Source organism: Chiloscyllium punctatum, chromosome 11, assembly GCF_047496795.1.
Source record: "Chiloscyllium punctatum isolate Juve2018m chromosome 11, sChiPun1.3, whole genome shotgun sequence".
NCBI classification, from domain to species: domain Eukaryota; kingdom Metazoa; phylum Chordata; class Chondrichthyes; order Orectolobiformes; family Hemiscylliidae; genus Chiloscyllium; species Chiloscyllium punctatum.
The window spans coordinates 72,766,055-72,786,806 of NC_092749.1; positions in this window are offsets into that span (position 1 = coordinate 72,766,055).

The window sequence follows — 20,752 nt, forward strand, 5'->3', positions numbered from 1 at the left end:
CCATACCTCCACTACATGCCTTTAAACAACCACCAAACCTCAAACAGATCATTGTTCATAGCAAACTGCCCGGCTTTCAGGACAACTCCATACAACCCTGTCATGGTGGACGCTGCAAGACGTGTCAGATTGTGGACATAGATACCATTATTACGCGTGGGAACACCTCCCACCTTGTACATGGCAGGTACTCATGTGACTCAGCCAACGTTGTCTATCTTATACGTTGCAGGCAAGGATGCCCGGAGGCATGGTACATTGGGGAAACCGAGCAAAGGCTACGACAACGGATGAATGGGCACCGCACAACAATCAACAGACAGGAGGGTTCCCTCCCAGTTGGGGAACACTTCAGTGGTCCAAGACATTCAGCCTCGGACCTTCGGGTGACCATCCTCCAAGGTGGACTTCAGGACAGGCAGCAGAGAAAAGTGGCCGAGCAGAGGCTGATAGCTAAGTTTGGTACCCATAGGGAGGGCCTCAAGTTGGACCTTGGGTTCATGTCACATTACAGGTGATCACCATTGCACTACACATACACACAGATATTCCTACAAACACACCCTCTCACATACACACAGACACAGGTACATACAGACGCGCACACAGACACCCACACATACCCTTATTAGACACACACACTCCCACACTCACACATGCACCCCCTCACAGACTTAAGACACTCTGCACTCACTCCACACACACACACTTTCTCACACTGACAACCCCCACCCCAGACAGACAGACACAGACAGACAGACAAAGACCCACATGCACACATATATTTTGTGGGGTGAATTTGTACTTGCAGAGTTACATTGCACTTTGCTCAAAAACTGCATACATTCATGTAGAACTCTGAGCCCAAAAATTGCATGAATTTATGTAAAACTCTGTTATCTCACTTTTTAGATTAGAATCAATCTAAACATCAGGTCATAGACAGAGAACACAGGGGGCTAACACCTTCAACATATTGTCTAGCTATCACCATTGTTAACAGTTAACCAGAGAATGCAACTTTTAAAAAAAAGGTTTTGTGATTTACACCTGAAAGAAGTGAAATTATCACTGTATTCTAATAGATGAAAGGCTTAACAGACAATCAATTTTTCAATGTATAATTTCAGTTACATCACACTGCAAATTTTTGCTATTAATTCTGTGTTACGATTGAGCCCTCCACATTCACCTGATGAAGGAGCGGCACTCCAAAAGCTAGTGTGTTTCCAATTAAACCTGTTGGACTATAACCTGGTGTTGTGTGATTTTTAACTTTGGACATCCCAGTCCAACACCGGCATCTCCAAATCATGTCTAGAACATGTTTGAGTCCAGCTGCTAGAAATGCAACAGGGAGTCATTAATGCTCATGATTGCTGTTTGAAAAAGTGATACAATAGGATGTGAAATTCACAAAGTTATGTAGGGCACAGTCATCACTGCAGATCCTGAGAGGCTTGATTTTGTAAGGTGGCAGTGTTAGACTCTTCAGAGGAATGGGAGGCTGCTAACCTCTGAAGCTTTCTGTAGCTATATCTGCTTGGTCAATTTGGTTTAGCTTGCCCTTCAGGGAGAAGCTTAACCATCCTGTCAGCACAATCGATCAGAGTATCAAGGAATACATCAGCAAAATGTGTCCTCCTTTGAGGATTGCTGTCCTAAACCCCCTCCCCCTCCAGCTCTATGTTTGCTTAGTCCATCCATTTGCAAAGGCAACAGCAAGCCCAGTCATGAGTGCCATTCAAATAACCCATTTTTTTTCCTAGTTCCAATCTTCTGCTCATGCCTGACTCCCTCATTTGGGCACCAAACCCACCTTCAGGTCAATTGGTAACTGCAGTTTTGAAAACTGTGCACACTGGCATAGAATCATAGATACATAGAGATGTACAGCACAGAAATAAATCCTTCAGTCCAATTTGTCCATGCCGACCAGCTATCCCAACCTAATCTAGTCCCATTTGCCAGCAATTGGCCCATATCCCTCTAAATCCTTCCTATTCATGTACCCATTCAGATGCCTTTTAGATATTGTAATTGTGCCAGCCTCCACTACTTCCTGTGCAGCTCATTCCAAACACGCACCACCCTCTGCATGAAAACATTGCCCCTTAGGTCCCTTTTAAATTTTTCCCCTCTCACCTAAACCTATGTCTTCTAGTTCTGTACTCCCATGCCCCTGGGAAAAGACCTTGTTTATTTTCCCTATCTATGCCCCTCATGATTTTATAAACCTCTATAAGGTCACTCCTCAGCCTCCAATGCTCCAGGGAAAACAGTCCCAACCTATTCAGTCTCTCCCTATAGCTCAAATCCTACAATCCTGGCAATATGCTTGTAAATCTTTTCTGAACCCTTTCAAGTTTCGCAACATCTTTCCAATAGGAAAGAGACCAGAAGGTGAACACAACATTCCAAAAGTAGCCTGACCAACGTACTGTACAGCTACAACATGACATCCCAACTCCTGTACTCAATTCTCTGACCAATAAAGGAAAGCATACCAAACACCTTCTTTACTATCCTATCTACCTGCAATTCCACTTTCAAGCAACTACGATCTTGCGCTCCAAGGTCTCTTTGTTCAGCAACATTCCCGAGGACCTTACCATGAAGTGTGTAAGTCCTGCTAAGATTTGCTTTTCTAAAATGCAGCACTTCACATTTATCTAAATTGCACTCCATCTGCCACTCCGCAGCTCATTGGCTCATCTGATCAAGATCCCATTGAACGCTGAGGTAACCTACTTCATTGTCCACTACACCTCCAATTTTGATGTTACTGGCAAACTTACTAACTAGACCTCCTGTGTTCACATCCCAATCATTTATATAAATGAAGAAAAGTTGTGGACCCAGCACCGATCCTTATGGCACAGCAGTGGTCACAGACCTCCAGTTTGGAAAGCAACCCTCCACCACCATCCTGCCTTCTACCTTCGAGCCAGTCTATATCAAAATGGCTAGTTCTCCCTGTATTCCAAGAGATCAAACTTTGTCGAACGCCTTACTGAAGTCCATATAGATCACATCCATCGCTTTGGCCTCATCAATCCTCTTTGTTACTTCTTCATAAAACTTAATCAAGTTTGTGAGGCATGATTTCTCATGCATAAAGTCATGCTGACTATCCTTAGTCGGTCCTGGCCTTTCCAAATACATGTACATCCTGTCCCTCAGGATTCCCTCCAACAACTTGCTCACCACCCATGTCAGACTCACCAGTCTATAGTTGCCTGGCTTTTCCTTACCACCTTTCTTAAACAGTGGCACCATATTTGCCGACCTCCAGTCTCCTGGCACCTCACCTGTGACTATCGATGATACAAATATCTCAGCAAGAGGCCCAGCAATTACTTCCCCAGCTTCCCACAGAATTCTAGAGTACACCTGATCAGGTCCTGGGGATTTATCCACTTTTATGCGTTTCAAGACATCTAGCACCTCCTCCTCTGTAATATTGACATTTTTCAAGATGTCACCATCCATTTCTCCACATACTATATCTTCCATGTCCTTATCTACAGTAAACACTGATGCAAAATACTTGTTTAGTATCTTCTACGGTTCCACACAAAGGCCGCCTTGCTGATCTTTGAGGGTCCCTGTTCTATCCTTAGTTTCCCTTTTGTTCTTAATATATTTTGTAAAATCCCTTTGGATTCTCCTTAACCCTATTTGCCAAAGCTATCTCATGTCCCCTTTTTACCCTCCTGATTTCCCTCTTAAGTATACTACTACTGCCTTTACTCTGTAAGGATTCACTTAATCTATCCTGTCTGTACCTGACATATGCTTCCTACCTTTTCTTAAGCAAAATCTCAATTTCTCTAGTCATCCAGCATTCCCTACACCTACCAGCCTTTCCTTTCGCCCTAACAGCAAGATACTATCTCTGGACTCTCATTATCTCATTTTTGTTGGTTTCCCATTTTCCAGCCATCCCTTTACATGCAAATATCTGTGCCCAATCAGCTTTTGAAAGTTCTTGCCTAATACCGTCAAAATTGGCCTTTCTCCAAGTTAGAACCTCAACTTTTTGATCCGGTCCATCCTTTTCCATTGCTTTTTAAAAACTAATAGAATTATGGTCTCTGGCCCCAAAGTGCTTCCCCACTGACACCTCAGTCACCTGTTCTGCCGTACCTCCCAAGAGTAGGTCAAGATTTGCACCTTGTCTATTAGGTACATCCGCATATTGAATCAGAAAATTTTATGGTACACACTTAAATTCCAGGTTGGAAGCCCAACCATGAATGAGCATTCACCCCATTGTATCGACCCTGGATTTGATTTGATTTATTGTAGTCACATGTACCTAAGTACAGTGAAAAACCTTGTTTTGGGAGCAGTCCAGGCAGATCATAGCAAACAAGGACATACAGATCTTAGAGTGCTTACAGAGCAAGACATTCAACTACACAGGAGGTGCACAAATCAAGATCAACATTAGCAGGATCAATATTATTTGGGGTTAAAGAGTCCATTCAGCAGTCGAATAATGGCAGGGAAGAAGCTGTTCTTGAGCCTCTTTGTGCATGTGTTCAAGCTTCTGTATCTTCTGCTTGATGGAAGAGGTTGTTGGAGAGCATTACTGGGATGGGAGGAGTCTTTGATGACATTGCGGCGAAAAGGCTGCCAATGAGATATGTAAGTAGAGTCCATTGATGGGAGGTTGACTTTCGTGATGGTCTAGGCTATGCCCATAATCTTCTGTAGTTTCTTCCGATACTGGACAGAGCACCTGGATAGTATGCTTTCTATGATGCATTTGTAAAAGTTGGTGAGCATCCTTTTGGACATGCTGAATTTCCTAAGCTGCTTGAGGAAGCAGTGGCATTGTTGTGTCTTCTTGACCATCGCACCTGCATGGAAAGTCCAGGACAGGTTTCAGTTATCAGCCTAGGAATTTAATGATCTCGACCCTCTCCACCTCAGTTCTGCTGATGTCGATAGGGGTATGTCCTCCTCCTTTCTTCCTGAAGTCAATGATCAGTTCTTTTATTTTGCCAACATTGACAAAGAGGTTGTTATCATTGCACCAAAACACCAAGCCCTCTTTCTCTTTTCTGTATTCTGACTTATCATTGTTGGATATCCGTCTGACCACAGTGGTGTCACAGCAAACTTGTAGATGGTGTTCATTTTGAATTTGACTACACAGTTGTGGGTGCACAGGGAGTACAGTAGGGAGCTGAGAATTCATCCTTAGAGTGGTCTAGTATTGCGGGTTATCATGAAGGAGGTGCTGTTGTCTAGCTTCACTGTTTGTGGTGTATGGGTCAGGAAGCTGAGGATCCATTTGCAGAGGGCTGACCAGAGACCTAGGTCTCAGAGTTTGGTTGAATCCTTTCAACATTTTAATCAACTCAATCAGATCATGCCTCAATTATCTATAATCAAAGGAATGCATGGAAAGTTTCTGACACCTACCCTCAATATTTAAGTCTTCATATCTTCCCCAAGACCAATATGTTCTTCCGGACATGTGATACCTGAGACTAAACACAATCCTCCAAGGCTTATGGAAGTGAGAGTTAGTTTTGTTTCTCTTCATCACGATATAGAGATTCTGACTGGAGAGCCTGTGGGAAGCGTGGGGTATGGCTATGAAATCCTTTTACAGTTTGACTCACACAGGCAGAGTATGCAGTTGGACAAGAAACTGAATGCCTGAACACTGATGCCTGTGAAATTAGATGTCAACAGGAATAAAAATCTTTGGGAGAAGAGGGAAGAAAATTATAAATTAAATCTGGCACCTTCAAGGTTTGAATGACACAATGACATGTGAGCTAGTGCATTCAGTTGCAACAATCTTCAGCCAGAAGTGCTGAGTGGATGATCCATCTTTCCCTTTATTACAAATACCAGTCGTCAGCCAACTTGAATCCATGTGGTACCAAAAAACAGTTGAAGACTCTGGATATTGCAAAGGCCAAGGACCCTGAAAACAGACTGGTAATATACTGAAGACTTTTACTCAAGAGCGTGCCTTTCCCCTAGCCAAGCTGTTACAGAGCAGCTACAACACTCGCATCCTTTAATTCATGATCTTATCGAACTGAAAATGTAAGAATCCATGGAATTTTCCATTCTTGCACATCTTTCAACATCTTTGCACTTAGCATGTATTTCTAGTTGATGTTTCTTTTCACAAAAACAACTTGTACTTCCTTGGATTAGCTTTGATTCCCATTTCTATTAGCCTTTCCAACTTCCTCTGACCTTCAAAGTTTCTTTCATCAATATTTACAACTATTATGTGCACTTTGTTGGCTTGATCCAAATGATCAATGTTCTCAAAAACAAATGACTTCGTCATTGGGGTATTCATTTCCAATGTTTTCCTAATCTGACCAATCTTTACTGGCCCTCACCTTTTCTTAGACAATTTGTCAATACAGTGATAAGTATTTTTTGTCACATACAGGATTGTATTTTATATAAACCTGGAAATCTTGCACTATATCCTGCATACTCATCTTAACAAAACAAAATTCTGATCTCAAATTATGCCTCAAAAACTTGTGGCATTAAGGAGTTAGAATCCTTCTTTACTTGTTCAACTCAATTGAAATAGATGTTAAGGCTAATTGTAATATTCCTCCTATTACTTTGCTGGAGATCAGCTCATGAATAAATCAACAGAAAACCAGTAGGTCTGACAGCACTTGTGGAGAGGAAACCAGTTACTGTTTAAGTTCTGGTATGACTGAAGGTGGCTGGAAAGGTGATGGATTTTATGCTGTTGAAAAAGTGTGTGGTGATAAAATTGGAACAGATGGTAAAGGTACACAGAGTAGAAAGGAAAGGACATGCTAAGCAGAGAAGCATAAAACCCATTACTTTTCCACCTCGCCTTCACTTCCAAAAATGTGATATATTGGATTCAAAGCATCCTCTCTCCACAGATGCTTCCAAATCTGGTGGGTTTCTCCAACACTTTTAGTATTCATTTCAGATCTCAATCATCTGCAATACGTTCCCTTTATATTAAAGTACAGATCACATTTGTTCCAACCAGGTTTCTTCAACACTACACCACAAAACCATTAATAGAGCATAAATCACCTTCCGCTTCTGGGGCTGGTACACCCAACTCCAGTCCAAAAAATCCCACTCCCAAGTGAAGATCATCATATTGTGGGCCTTTGTGCCAAGGCATATCTTTCAAGGTGAAACATTTAACAACAATCTACCCACCCCAGTAATGAAAATCCAAGTTCCAGTATCCTGTCAACTCAATTAGGAATCTTACATGTTTCAATAAATTCACCCTCATTACTCTCCATACCAAAGAGTATCGGCCTAACTTATTTAACCTCTCATCCCAGAAAGTAATCTAGTGAACATTCATATTCTGCCACCAACATGCTCTTTATGTCCTCAAACCTTGTAATTCCATTCGACTTTTCATACTTAGAAAACTTGGATACATTACTTAGTTTAAGCCATTGATATAGATTTAGGTCCCAATACTGACCTTGTAGTGCTCCACTAGGTTGGTAATTTGAAAATGCTACAGTTATCCCTAGTTTCTATTTACTGTCCATTAAGCTGTCTTCCATCCATACTAATCCATTATTCCCAATATTATTTTGCTTTATACCTTATCAAATGTCATTTTTAAGAATCCAAGTAAACAATATTTACATCCTCGAAAAACTTTAATGCATTTTTGCCAAACAAAACTCCCTTTCATAAAACCCAGATTGATTTTCTGATCAGACTAGGATTTTCTAAGTGCATTGTTTAGACAGTCGAATAATTGTTTTCAACATTTTTCAAAGAGTGATATCAGTCAACTGACCTGTAATTCTTTCTTTTTTCTTTTCCTTTTTTTGAGTTCAGCTTGCTAACTTTCCATCTGTTCTAGAATCAAGATGATTTTGAAAGATTATCAGAAAATCTGCAATTTTTAGCCAGCTGGTTACTGTTTATGATAAGAAAGTAAGGACTGAAGAAGCTGGTGATCAGAGTCAAGAGTGTGATGCTGGAAAAACACAGCAGGCCAGGCAGCATCAAGGAGCAGGAGAACTGACGTTTCAGGCATAAACCTTTCGACTAGAAGAGCTGATGCCCGAAACACGATTCTCCTGCTCCTCGGAAGCTGCCTACTCTTTACTGTAGTAACTAATTGTATTCCACTGTGAAGACACAAAATAATTGTTCAACATCAATTTCTCATGGTAATTTTTCCTCTTTCTGCCTCCTCCCATTCCACTTCATTGAACTCAATCAGCATGCACATTGTTCCTCAAATATTTAATTACCCTAGTTCCACTTAAATGCACCATTGGTATTTGCCTCAAATACTTGTGGTAGCAAGTTCCGTATTCTTATTACTCTGGGAAAAGAGATTTCTCTTAAGTTCCATCCTGAATTTATTAATAATTGTGACAGGATATATAGAATATATCCTGAAGAGATTGAAAGGCGGTATATTCTCAGGCTCTTGAGGCAGCAGGAACTGAAGTTACCAGAGTTCAATTTCAGAGCATCCAAGTTTCAACCAATATGCTGGCTACATAAAATCATCAGTACAGTCAAAGATTAAACTGATGACTTGTCTGCCTAGTATCCTTTAAACTAAGCGAACAATTGGTAAATCTGTTTTACTTTTTAATTGTTTACTTGTTAATTTGAAGAAAAATTAATCTGGTCACAAAATCTGTTATGACTTTTACAATAAAATGAAATAAACATTTCTGCTATGTCAGGTGAGCTGGTATTTTGCAAACATAGTTTATCATCATCATCACCTTCACTTTCCTAATGTGCACATAGAAAAATACTGCTCTGTACCAAGCGATTAATCAAAAGGATTAAATAGAATGCAGTTTCCATCTCTATAAAACTGTCATCCTCCCTTAAACTTAATGATATACATAATGTATTAGGAAGTTTGGAAAACTGTGCACGGGGGTTTAAAAATTCTAAAATCCTCTGAGACTTCAGATTGTACTAATTAATTGGCAGCAAAATTCTCAAAAGGTTTTTTCTTCCAGCAACACATTTTCAGCAAAAGGTTTTTACAGCCCATTATACTTACTTGAAGACAATCTGCAGAGCTTTTTTTTCTCCTTTGTTCTGGTTAATATATGTTCTTTAATCATCATCAAAATACATTTAGTAGTCAGTATCATGGTTGTTGTGAAACTATGAGAAGTTTGGTGGGTGCGGCTGTCCCAGAGATGTTCTCTGAAACACCCACCAACCCCACTGCCCTGTGGTTGAACACTTCAACATCCCCTCCCACTCCATCAAAGACATGCAGGTCCTGGGCCTCCTCCAGCACCAAACCGTTACCACTGAACACCTGGAGGAAGAACACCTCATGTTCCGCCTTGAGACCCTGCAACCACATGGGATAAACGTGGATTTCAATAGTTTCCTCATTCCCCCTCCCCTCACATTATCCCAGTCCCAAGGCTGCAACTCGTCACCACCCCCCGGACCTTCCATCACTCCCCCTCTGATCTATCACCTTCTCCCTCACCTTCATCCACCTATCGCTTTTCAGCTACCCGCCCCACCCACCCCTCCCATTTATCGTTCAGCCCCAGCCCCACAAGCCTCATTCCTCATGAAGGATTTATGCCCGAAACGTCGATTCTCCTGCTCCTCGGATGCTGCCTGACCTGCTGTGCTTTCCCAGCAAAACACTCTCAATTCCTGTTGTGAAACACTGTCCTGCTTCATCCAGTGTATACCCAGATGGTTATACTTGAGAAGAACTCCAACTATAAAAGGGCTCTATGGCATCCTGAAGTTGTGAAAAGTGTTAATAACTGCAAGTTATTAAAGTTGACATAGTATCCTTTATCTTTCAAAAAAATACACTGTTTTCATAAAACTTGAAAGAAAAACACAACAAGAACAATTGACTTGAATATTACAGAATTTACAACAAAATTCCACTTGTCCCAATATAGTATGTTCCATTTTATATGATTGTCAGAGTCTTAACATTTACAAAATACACGCCAGTGTATAGCCTGAGGGAAAAACATTTCGAACATTTCATAAAATGTGCTTCCATTTCATTTTTCAAAGAAAAGCTGGAGAGTTTCTTTTTCCTAATCCCGCCACTGTAAGTGAAGACACAAAAAGTAGATTGTAGCTACTTATGTTGGACTTAATCTTACTTTTTTGACTAAGTGTCAGTGGCATTGAAGTTACAGGAAGCATTTTCACTCTGAGACTGAGTGAGATTTCTCGCTGTATCTTACCAAATGTGCCTCATTAACTACCTAGCCTACCTTTAGGACAGCTCTCATGTTTAATTCTATCCCAACCTTACCGTGTGCTGTTCCAGAAACAAGTCACCACTCATTGGACATCTGCAAACAACTAGCATCCCTGGCACCCATGCCATCTTTGAAAGGCCACTGTGCACCCTGATAGAATTACCAATGTGGTTTTGCCCTTCAATGTAATGGCACAGCGGTCACAGGTCAGTGCTGCACCTAGCACATAGCCAGCAGTGCTGATACTCATACTTCATTTGCTCACCCTCGCTGTCTTTTAATCATTATGCCATATACTTTCTTGTCTGTAGCAACAGCCTGTCTATATGGGGTTGGTTGTTCAGTTGGCTGGATGGCTGGTTTGTGATGCAGAGTGATGCCAACAGCACAGGTTCAATTCCTCCATCGGCTGAAGTTATCATGAAAGACTGAATGAAAGTGCTGTATGTTTGCCACACAGGCAGGTGCCACATGCTGTAGGTGTTAAGATTGTCTCAGTGTGCCATACAGTGAGACATTTTCCATCCCACCTTTCAGACAGATCCCTGCTGTCAAACATGACAAGCTGCCTTGTCTGTGCTTTATAAAACAGGGATTGCAATCCAGGCCACATCAGACTCGTTTACACTGGATTCGCAACACAGTTAAATTAAACCCTTCAATAGCACTCAAAATTGCTCCTGACCAGACTTAACAAATGATACATTTTACACACCAAATTTCTGTTTCAGTTACAAATTAACAATTTGTCATTAGCAATGTAACTTCAGCAGAACACAGATAAGCAATCTACTTAATATTATGATCTGAGCTCAATCTTCTTGAACGAGAACACCCACACACACCAACAGTCAGACAGATGCAGAGTTAAGGGATAAACTAAAAGAAAAAAAACAAAGAATTGTAATTTGTCTATTTAGCAGTTTCATGATTGATACCGGGCCTTCAGAAATCCTTGATTAATAGAGTTGTTCACAGGCAAGTGAACCAAATGTCCGAAGTCAATGCAAACATATCCAGCAGCCCTCCATGTTTATTACATAGGAACTTAGGAATTAGGAATGGGGGAATAAGCAATTCAGTCCTTCAAGCCTGCTCTGCCATTTAACATGATCATAGCTGATTTTATCCTGGTATCAACTCCATTTTCCTACCTACACCCCACAGCCCCTTAACATCCTTTTCAGCAGAAACATATCTATTTCTTTCTTGAATCTGTTGACTGATTCTGCCTCGACTGCACTAGCTCCTCTCACGCAATAACTATGACTTCTTGTTCAAGACTACCTCACCAAAGGAAACAGTTGTTCAATGTCTACTATATCAATCTCTTTTAACATTTTATATACATTTAATTCATCCACTTCTTACTGAAAGGTATTTTCTTTTCAGAACCACTAACAAGTCAACAACTGCAGAGAAGACTAATGACAGTGAAACAGCAAAACAGCAGCACCACCATCTAGAAGCTGTTTCCAAAACACACTCACAGCTTGAAAGCTCTGTCAGAACTTGTTGACTTTTTTCCTCTCATTACCAACATTTTCTGATTGACTGGCTAGCTGGACTGACCAATTCAACATCCAACCAATTGAGAGTCCTGAGCTTAAAACATTTTGGTCCTGTAGAAAAATAAAAAAAAACAGGAGGGCACTGCTTGTCACTGGCCACTTGGTGTTTCCTTTCCTCCTGGTGGTGGAAATTGAATAAGGATTTGCACAGCTGTTGTCTTTCACTGTGTCTCACACCTGCACACACACAACATGGGTGCTGGGGAGAAAAAGAAAAAAGAAAAAAAAAGAAAAAAAAAGGAAAAAAAGTTGCCAGGAAGGAGATTTAGAATCTCCTCAGTTCAGGGGATTGACTCTGTGCTGGCTTGTGCTACAGTCAGTGTGCTCCTTCTGGTGCAGAGGAGGAGAAGAGTTTCTTTCTCTTTTTAAAAACAAAAAAAAATCTTGGTCCTGAAATGTTGCAGTGTTCTTAGGACAATAATTAACCTGCAATTATCTTCCCAGGCCAGTTCCCATAAGCAAACATTGATTTGTATGCTCTGTCTTCCTTTGCAAAACAAGGTGGTGCTCAAAGTTCAATTTTCAACTTCACCTCACAGTTCCAAGCCAAAAAGGAGAAAAATAAAGAAAAAAAGTGATGGTCTCAATACTGTGTTTGTGCTACATAGCACCTCAATACATGGTATTTTGACTCTGGCTGAAACAGCAACACACTAACAAAAATGGTAAGACAAGGTGTTGCAGGTTTGTAGGTAGTCACTAAATGAGCCAAGGAGCAGCTCTGAATCATAGTCAGGTCCAATCTGTGAGCTGGGTGCCTTTCCCTGTCTGCAAAATATTCATGCAGCAGCCATTCAGTGCTAGTTACTGATGCACCCTGCAATGCAATTCTGTGCTTCCTAAGTGCCTTGCAGAAACAGCTATCAGAAGGAGGCATCATTTTAAGAGGTTTGGAGGAAGGTTTAGGGGAGATGTCAGATGTCGGTTCTTTACACAGAGTGAGTGATGCGTGGAATGCACTGACAGTGGTGGGATATTTAGGCGACTCTTAGATAGACACATGGATGATAGTAAATTGAAGGGTTTGTAGGTTAGATAGATCTTAGAGTAAGATAAAAGGTCGGCACAACATCAAGGGCCAAAGGGCCTGTACTGTGCTGTGTTGTACTGTTCTATGTAATCACGCAATTTTCCTACCCTCTGACTTGTTCTTATTGTTGGACAGAACACCCCTGGTCCTCACCTTCCACACCACCAACCTCCACTTACATCACATCATCCTCCACCATTTCTGCCACCTACAAATGGACTCCACCACCACAGATATATAATTCCCTCCCCACCCCTATCCGCTTGTTCCCTCCAAGACTACCTGGTCAGGTCCACGCCTCCCACCCCTCCCCCCACCAACCCACTTTCCTGTCCCGGCAACTTCCCTTTCCACTGCAGGAATTACAAAACCTGCGCCCACACCTCCCCCTTCACCACCGTCCAGGGCCCCAAAGGAGCCTTCCACATCCAAAGTTTCACCTGCACTTCCACACATTACATTTACTGTATCAGTTGCTCCCAATGCAGTCTCCTCTACACTGGGGAGACTGGACGCCGACTCGTAGAGCTCTTCAGAGAAAATCTCCGAACACCAGCACCAATCAACCCCACTGTCCTGTGACTGAACATTTCAACTCCGCCTCCCATTCTGCCAAGGACATGCAGGTCCTTGGCCACCTCCATCGCCACTCCCTTACCACCTGACACCTGGAAGAAGAACACCTCATTTTCCGCCTTGGGAGCCTTCAACCCCAGGGCATCAATGTGGATTTCACCAGTTTCCTCATTTCCCCTCCCCCCACCTTACCCCAGTTCAAACCTTCCAGCTCAGCACTGTCCTCGTGACCTGTTCCATCTGCCCATTTTCCTTCCCACCTATCTGCTCCACTCTCCTCTCCAACCTATCACCTTCACCCCCACCTCCATCCACCTATTGCACTCTCAGCTACCTTCCCCCCAGCCCCATCCCCCTCCCATTTATCCCTCCACCCCTGAGGCTTCCAGCCTCATTCCTGATGAAGGGCTTTTGCCCGAAACATCGATTTTCCTGCTCCTCGGATGCTGCCTGTCCTGCTGTGCTTTTCTATCACCACTCTGATCTTGCTCTTATTGTTAGTTCAGTTCAGTTTCTAGGTAATACTTTGGGACTTTACTTTAAAATTAGCTCATTTAAGTGGATTTTTTAAATTGATGACAACAAAAAAAAGCCATGACAGCTGTGCCAATTCCCAATTGTCTAAATCCCTATTTTACACTGTATATATGAAAGGTAGGGAATATACAATGTACTGAAGATCTCGTAGTGTCTAAAGTACAAAATATTCACAGGTGAATTTTAAAACAAATTTGAATTCCATTCAAACCCATTTCCAACCTCTGGAAATATTCAGGAAGATGACATTTAAACCACTGAAGGAGGTGGGTGGAACATTTGAATATTATAATGAGGCTGGATGTCTCATATTTAACTTGTCTTCCAGAGTTGAGCTGAACTGATCAGCCAAGTACCAAACAATGGACTTATGAGGCATGCTGGGAAATTGAGGCAGGCCTTGGCCAAAGTTACTGTGCTCAAAGACTCTGAAATAAACAAAGTGCAGAACCCAGACAGGCTGCAGCTACAGACAACAGTATACAATTGACCCAGGAGCTACAATATACACTTGAATTTGAATTGAATGGAATTGACCTGAATGCAATCCCCAGGGTAATTGAAAACATGGAATTGTTTAATGGACAAAAATACGCCTCACACCCTTATTTGGAAAGGGCTACCTGACCTACGTGTCCCCAACAGCTCCAGGATTGGATGCCCAAGGGCCACCCTGGCATCAACATCTCGACGCCTGATTGGGTCCGATCGATCAGGATGATTGAACCCTGATTGATGGACATTGAAGACCTCCCAAAAGGGTGCAAAGACTTTCAAGTATAAGATTCACACAACACCACCCTCAGCAGCGGTAACCTGAGACCAACCACTGAGAAGAGAAGACACCCCTGGTGCCACCAGGACAATTATCGGCTTGCGGATCAAGGTCAAGATCTAGTGTGGTGGTATATGATCATCCAGGATTAAGTTAAAGCACAAGATATTTGATTAGATTTGTAGTGTAGATTGTTAAGTTGTATAGTATTTATATTCTAATATCAATTGCATTAATAATAAGTGATAATATTTATTTGTTTAAGAGTTGACTTGCAGTTTCTTTGCTAATTATTAGAGTTAAACGTACAGTGTGACAGGCACAATAAGGTTTCTACAAACATGGACACACGTACCAAACAACCCCACTACCCCATGGCTGACCACTTCAATTCCCCACTTCAATTCCCACTCGCCAAGGACATGCAAGTCCTGGGTTTCTGCCACCACCAAATCTTTGCTACCCAACACTTGGAGGAAGAACGCCTCATCTTCCGCCTTGGGACCCTCCAACCACATGGTATCATTGATTTCACCAGTTTCCCCATCTCCCCTCCCCCAACCTTATTGCAGATCCAACCCTCCAACTTGGCACCACCCTCTTGAACTTCTCCCACTTGCCCATCTTCCTTCCCAACTATCTGCTCCACCTTATCACTGTATCACCCCCTACCTGCACTACCTATTGCCTTCCAAGCAACCTTTCCACCCAGCTCTACTCCTCTCCCATTTATCTCTCAGCCCCCTTGGGCCCTCTACTCCCCACCATTCCTGATGAAAGGTTTATGCCTGAAACATAGACGCTCCTGTTTCTCAGATGCTGCCTGACCCACTGTGTTTTTCCAGCGCCATACTTTTTGACTCTATTTCTACAGACATGGCAGCTAAAGGTATGCAAGGCAAGCTTTTGTGGAAATATTAAGTGCTTCTGTAACACTGTTTCTGGACAATTCGCACCTCTGTCCTGTCCTGCTCACTTTCAAAAGATACTCCCATTTCCCTGCAAAGGATAGGGGATCATCCCATTTATAGGACTGGACAGCACTCCAGTTAATTGTTAATAAGCCCACCCCAACGTAAGGTCCAATCCTCAACAGCTCTCTATCATGGAATCACTAGAATCATGGAAGGCCTACAGTGTGAAGCAGGCCATTCTGTCCATACTGACCCTCTGAAGACCATCCCACACCAGACCCACCACTACCCTATCCCTATAATCCTGCATTTCCCATAACTAATCTATGTAGCCAGCTGATCCCTAGACACTATGTGCAACTTAGTATGGCCAATGCACCTTTGGATTGTGGGAGAAATTGGAGCACGCATAGGAAACCCACACAGTCACAGAGAACATGAAAACCCCACACAGACAGTCATCCAAGGATGGAATTGGGTCCAAGGCGCTGTAAGGCAGCAGTGCTAACCCACTGAGCCACCATGCCACCCAAACACAGCTCAAAGCATACTTCTTATTCTCCAGGCATGTTGCCTGGAGTATTCCCAGCTTAGCAGGGAGCAGCTTGTCCAAAAGGCTGTGTTTAATGTGGAGAACTAGCTGGAGAATAATATCTGCACACCATCAAGGAATCAAAACTCCTCATACTGCAACATAGCCTGGAATTCTTTTGGAAAATTCCTCATGCCATGCTCACTAGACACGGACCAGGGATAACAGTTCATGCTGCAGAAAATACAGATGTGCAGAGGACCCATCAGGAACCTGGGCATTCAGTTAAATATTTTAGAGATGGCATATGACTCTGACTTTATCCCTGCTTGACTTTGGGAGTCCTGGTAAATGAGGGATGCTTCATAGAGTAGGGAAATGTCCTTATAACACAGCTTCCAGAGGTGACTGGAGTGCTCCTTGCTTTCAGTTTTGCTGGTCAATATGGACCACCCATCCCACAGTAGACAACTCTTTCCAAGATACAAACACTGCTCCAGGATAGGCCCTACCCCAAGATTCAGACCCAGTCCAGGATCAGAGCCACACCACAGACTCCCTCTCATAGCAAACACTCATCAGCACACCCCAACAACAGGTTTTGCCACCCCATATCCCACACCTACAGAAAAGGTCATTCAACTTGACTCCCAATTAGAATGGAAAATGTGTTGCTGGAAAAGCACAGCAGGTCAGGCAGCATCCAAGAAGCAGGAGAATTGACGTTTCGGGCATGAGCCCTTCTTCCCCAAAACGTCGATTCTCCTGCTCCTTGGATGCTGCCTGACCTGCTGCGCTTTTCCAGCAACACATTTTCAGCTCTGATCTCCAGTATCTGCAGTCCTCACTTTCTCCTCCCAATTAGAGTGGACCTTGCACCCTGAAGATCAGCCACCCAGTCAAGATCCAAGCCACCCTCGAGATAGTACTTGTGTCATTACCCAAATTTCCAGTTGCAGACTTTTAACCTGCTCATGTCCTGCATTTTGCAGTTAACTGTCCTAGCACTAGTAATCAGGCTACTGTCGGGGCAGCAAAGATGTTGAAGATGGATAACATCCACTGTGGTGTCAAATAGTCACAGAAACTGGGTAAAATCAGACTTCCACAACTATTTCACTCAGTCAGAAAATCACAAAGTGAAGACTTAAACTCTTGGTAGAACTATCACACATAAATCCAAAGGGTTTTTATAAATACATTAAGGACAAAAGGGTAACTAGGGAGAGAATAGGGCCCCTCAAAGATCAACAAGGTGGCCTTTGTGTGGAGCCATAGAAAATAGGGGAGATACTGAATAAATATTTTGCATCAGTATTTACTGTGGAAAAGGATATGGAAGATATAGACTGTAGGGAACTAGATGGTGCCATCTTGCAAAATGTCCAGGTTACAGAGGAAGAAGTGCTGGATGTCTTGAAACGGTTAAAGGTGGATATATCCCCAGGACCTGATCAGGTGTACCCGAGAACTCTGTGGGAAGCTGGAGAAGTGATTGCTGGGCCTCTTGCTAAGATATTTGTATCATCAATAGTCACAGGTAAGGTGCCGGAAGACAGGAGGTTGGCAAACATGGTGCCACTGTTTAAGAAGGCCGGTAAAGACAAGCCAGGGAACTATAGACCAGTGAGCCTGACCTTGGTGGTGGGCAAGTTGTTGGAGGGAATCCTGAGGGACAGGATGTACATGTATTTGGAAAGATAAGGACTGATTCGGGATAGTCAACGTGGCTTTATGCGTGGGAAATCATGTCTCACAAATTTGATTGAGTTTTTTTAAGTAACAAAGAGGATTGATGAGGGCAGAGCAGTAGATGTGATCTATATGGACGTCAGTAAGGCGTTCGACAAGGTTCCCCATGGGAGACTGATTAGCAAGGTTAGATCGCATTGAATACAGGGAGAACTAGCCATGTGGATACAGAACTGGCTCAAAGGTAGAAAACAGAGGGTGGTGGTGGAGGGTTGTTTTTCAGACTGGAGGCCTGTGACCAGTGAAGTGCCACAAGGATTGGTGCCGGGCCCTCTACTTTTTGTTATTTACATAAATGATTTGGATGCAAGCATAAGAGGTACAGTTAGTAAGTTTGCAGATGACACCAAAATTGGAGGTGTAGTGGACAGCAAAGATGGTTACCTCAGATTACAACAGGATCTGGACCAGATGGGCTAATGGACTGAGAAGTGGCAGATGGAGTTTAATTCAGAAAAATACGAGGTGCTGCATTTTGGAAAAGCAAATCTTAGCAGGACTTATACACTTAATGGCAAGGTCCTAGGGAGTGTTGCTGAACAAAGAGACCTTGGAGTGCAGGTTCATAGCTCCTTGAAAGTAGAGTCACAGGTAGATCGGATAGAAGAAGGCGTTTCCTTTATTGGTCAGAGTATTGAGTACAGGAGTTGGAAGGCCATGTTGCAGCTGTACAGGACATTGGTTAGGCCACTGTTGGAATATTGTGTGCAATACTGGTCTCCTTCCTATCAGAAAGATGTTGTGAAACTTGAAAGGGTTCAGAAAAGATTTACAAGGATGTTGCCAGGGTTGGAGGATCTGAGCTACAGGGAGAGGCTGAACAGGCTGGGGCTGTTTTCCCTGGAGCGTCGGAGGCTGAGGTTTACAAAATTATGAGGGGCATGGATAGGTTAAATAGGCAAAGTCTTTTCCCTGGGGTCAGGAAGTCCAGAACTAGAGGGCATAGGTTTAGGGTGAGAGGGGAAAGATATAAAAGAGACCTAAGGGGCAACGTTTTCATGCAGAGGGTGGTACGTGTATGGAATGAGCTGCCAGAGGATGTGGTAGAGGCTGGTACAGTTGCAACATTTAAGAGGCATTTGGATGGGTATATGAATAGGAAGGGTTTGGAGGGATATGGGCCGGGTGCTGGCAGGTGGGGCTCGATTGGGTTGGGATATCTGGTCAGCATGGACAGGTTGGACCGAAGGGTCTGTTTCCATGCTGTACATCTCTATGACTCTATGACTCTAAATCAATGGGTTGGAATCAGAATAGAAATTAAAGGATAAGAAATCTGAAATCTGACCCCAGAATGTTTCCAACACACTCACTGTCATATTTAATGCCAGAAAAATAACCTCAATGTTCAAGGTTTGGTCTCCCCAGGATCCCGATGAGAATCCCAGCATCAGGCAACACCTGCCCAGGTCTTTGATCGTTGTCTCATGCCTGAGTTTTGGGTTCAGGGTTCAAACCCATTAGGCTGAGGATGGGTCTTATCCTGGGATTGGCTCACACCACACAATTTGGTATCAGAATTCTTCTCAGAAGTGATATCCTTTCCAGGGATCTGATCCTACCAAGTGCTGGACTGGACCTACTGACTTCTGTAACTGCTCCAAAGTCCTTCCTCGCTGGTTCAAAGCCAGGCCTGTCAATCAAGCCTGACCTCTGGATGGGGCAAATGGTCAAGTACGCAAAACACATGCTGTGGAGTTAAAACACCACAGCCTGCAGAGTCATAGAGTTTTGAAATCCCCTACCTAGAAAAAGACCTTTGCTAGTCATCATATCTATGCCCCTTGTGATTTTATAAACCTTTGGAAGATCTTCCCTCAACCTTCTATGCTCCAGTAAAAATAGGCCCAGCTTCTCCCACAACTCAAACCCTCCGCTCCTGATAATATTCTTGTAAAGCTATTTTGTAAACTCTCCAATTTAATAATATCCTTCCTATAGCAGGCAACCAGAACTATACACAGTACTCCATAAATGGCCACACTAACAACTTTTCTGATGTAACATCCCAACTCCAAACTCAATGGTCCAAGTAACCCAGTCTACCTGTGACACAACTTTCAACAAATTATGTACTTGAATCCCTAGGTCTCTATCTGGGCTTCATTATTCCCTGGCTGAAACCCCAATACTATCCCCTCTGCCTGTTTAACATCATCCTATTTATATGTAGTTCTTTGCTCCTCTTGAATTTTTCCCTTCCAGCTTGCTGTTTCCTGGGTTTGCTGACTCCCAAGATGCTACAGCAGCCTATCAATACCTTGCTCATCAAATGCAAGCTCCAGCTTCATAATTGAGCCTGTTCTCACATATTTACACTTTCCAGCAGATGATAATATTTTTTCTTGGTAATACTGAAACCAATTGTTGGAAACAAACACTGCCTGGCCCCTGGGCAGAGATCTGTTAAGTTAGCATTCTCTGGATATTGATCATTATACCAGCTTGGCCTGCAAGTCTTATTTGTTATGATCCACATGAAGGAACTGTAAAACAAACCAAAATTCACCAAATCACTCCCAGAAGAGAAACAGCCATGATTTGTAACTTTCACAGAAACAATAATCAATAAAAAGAATAATATCTTACAAGGTCACAAACAGACATCACATTCTGCACAGTTCCACAATATTATTCTCTATTCAGCCAGAGTAACTCAGGTAGTACTACCTAACAACATCCTTGGCCTTTGAGTTTCACAGTTTTGATTATCAGCAGCAAGTCACACTTCTATGAGCCTTTCTCCTTGGCTCATGACAGTCCCAAAGATAACTTGCCAGACCTCCTTAACCAAACAAATTATAACATT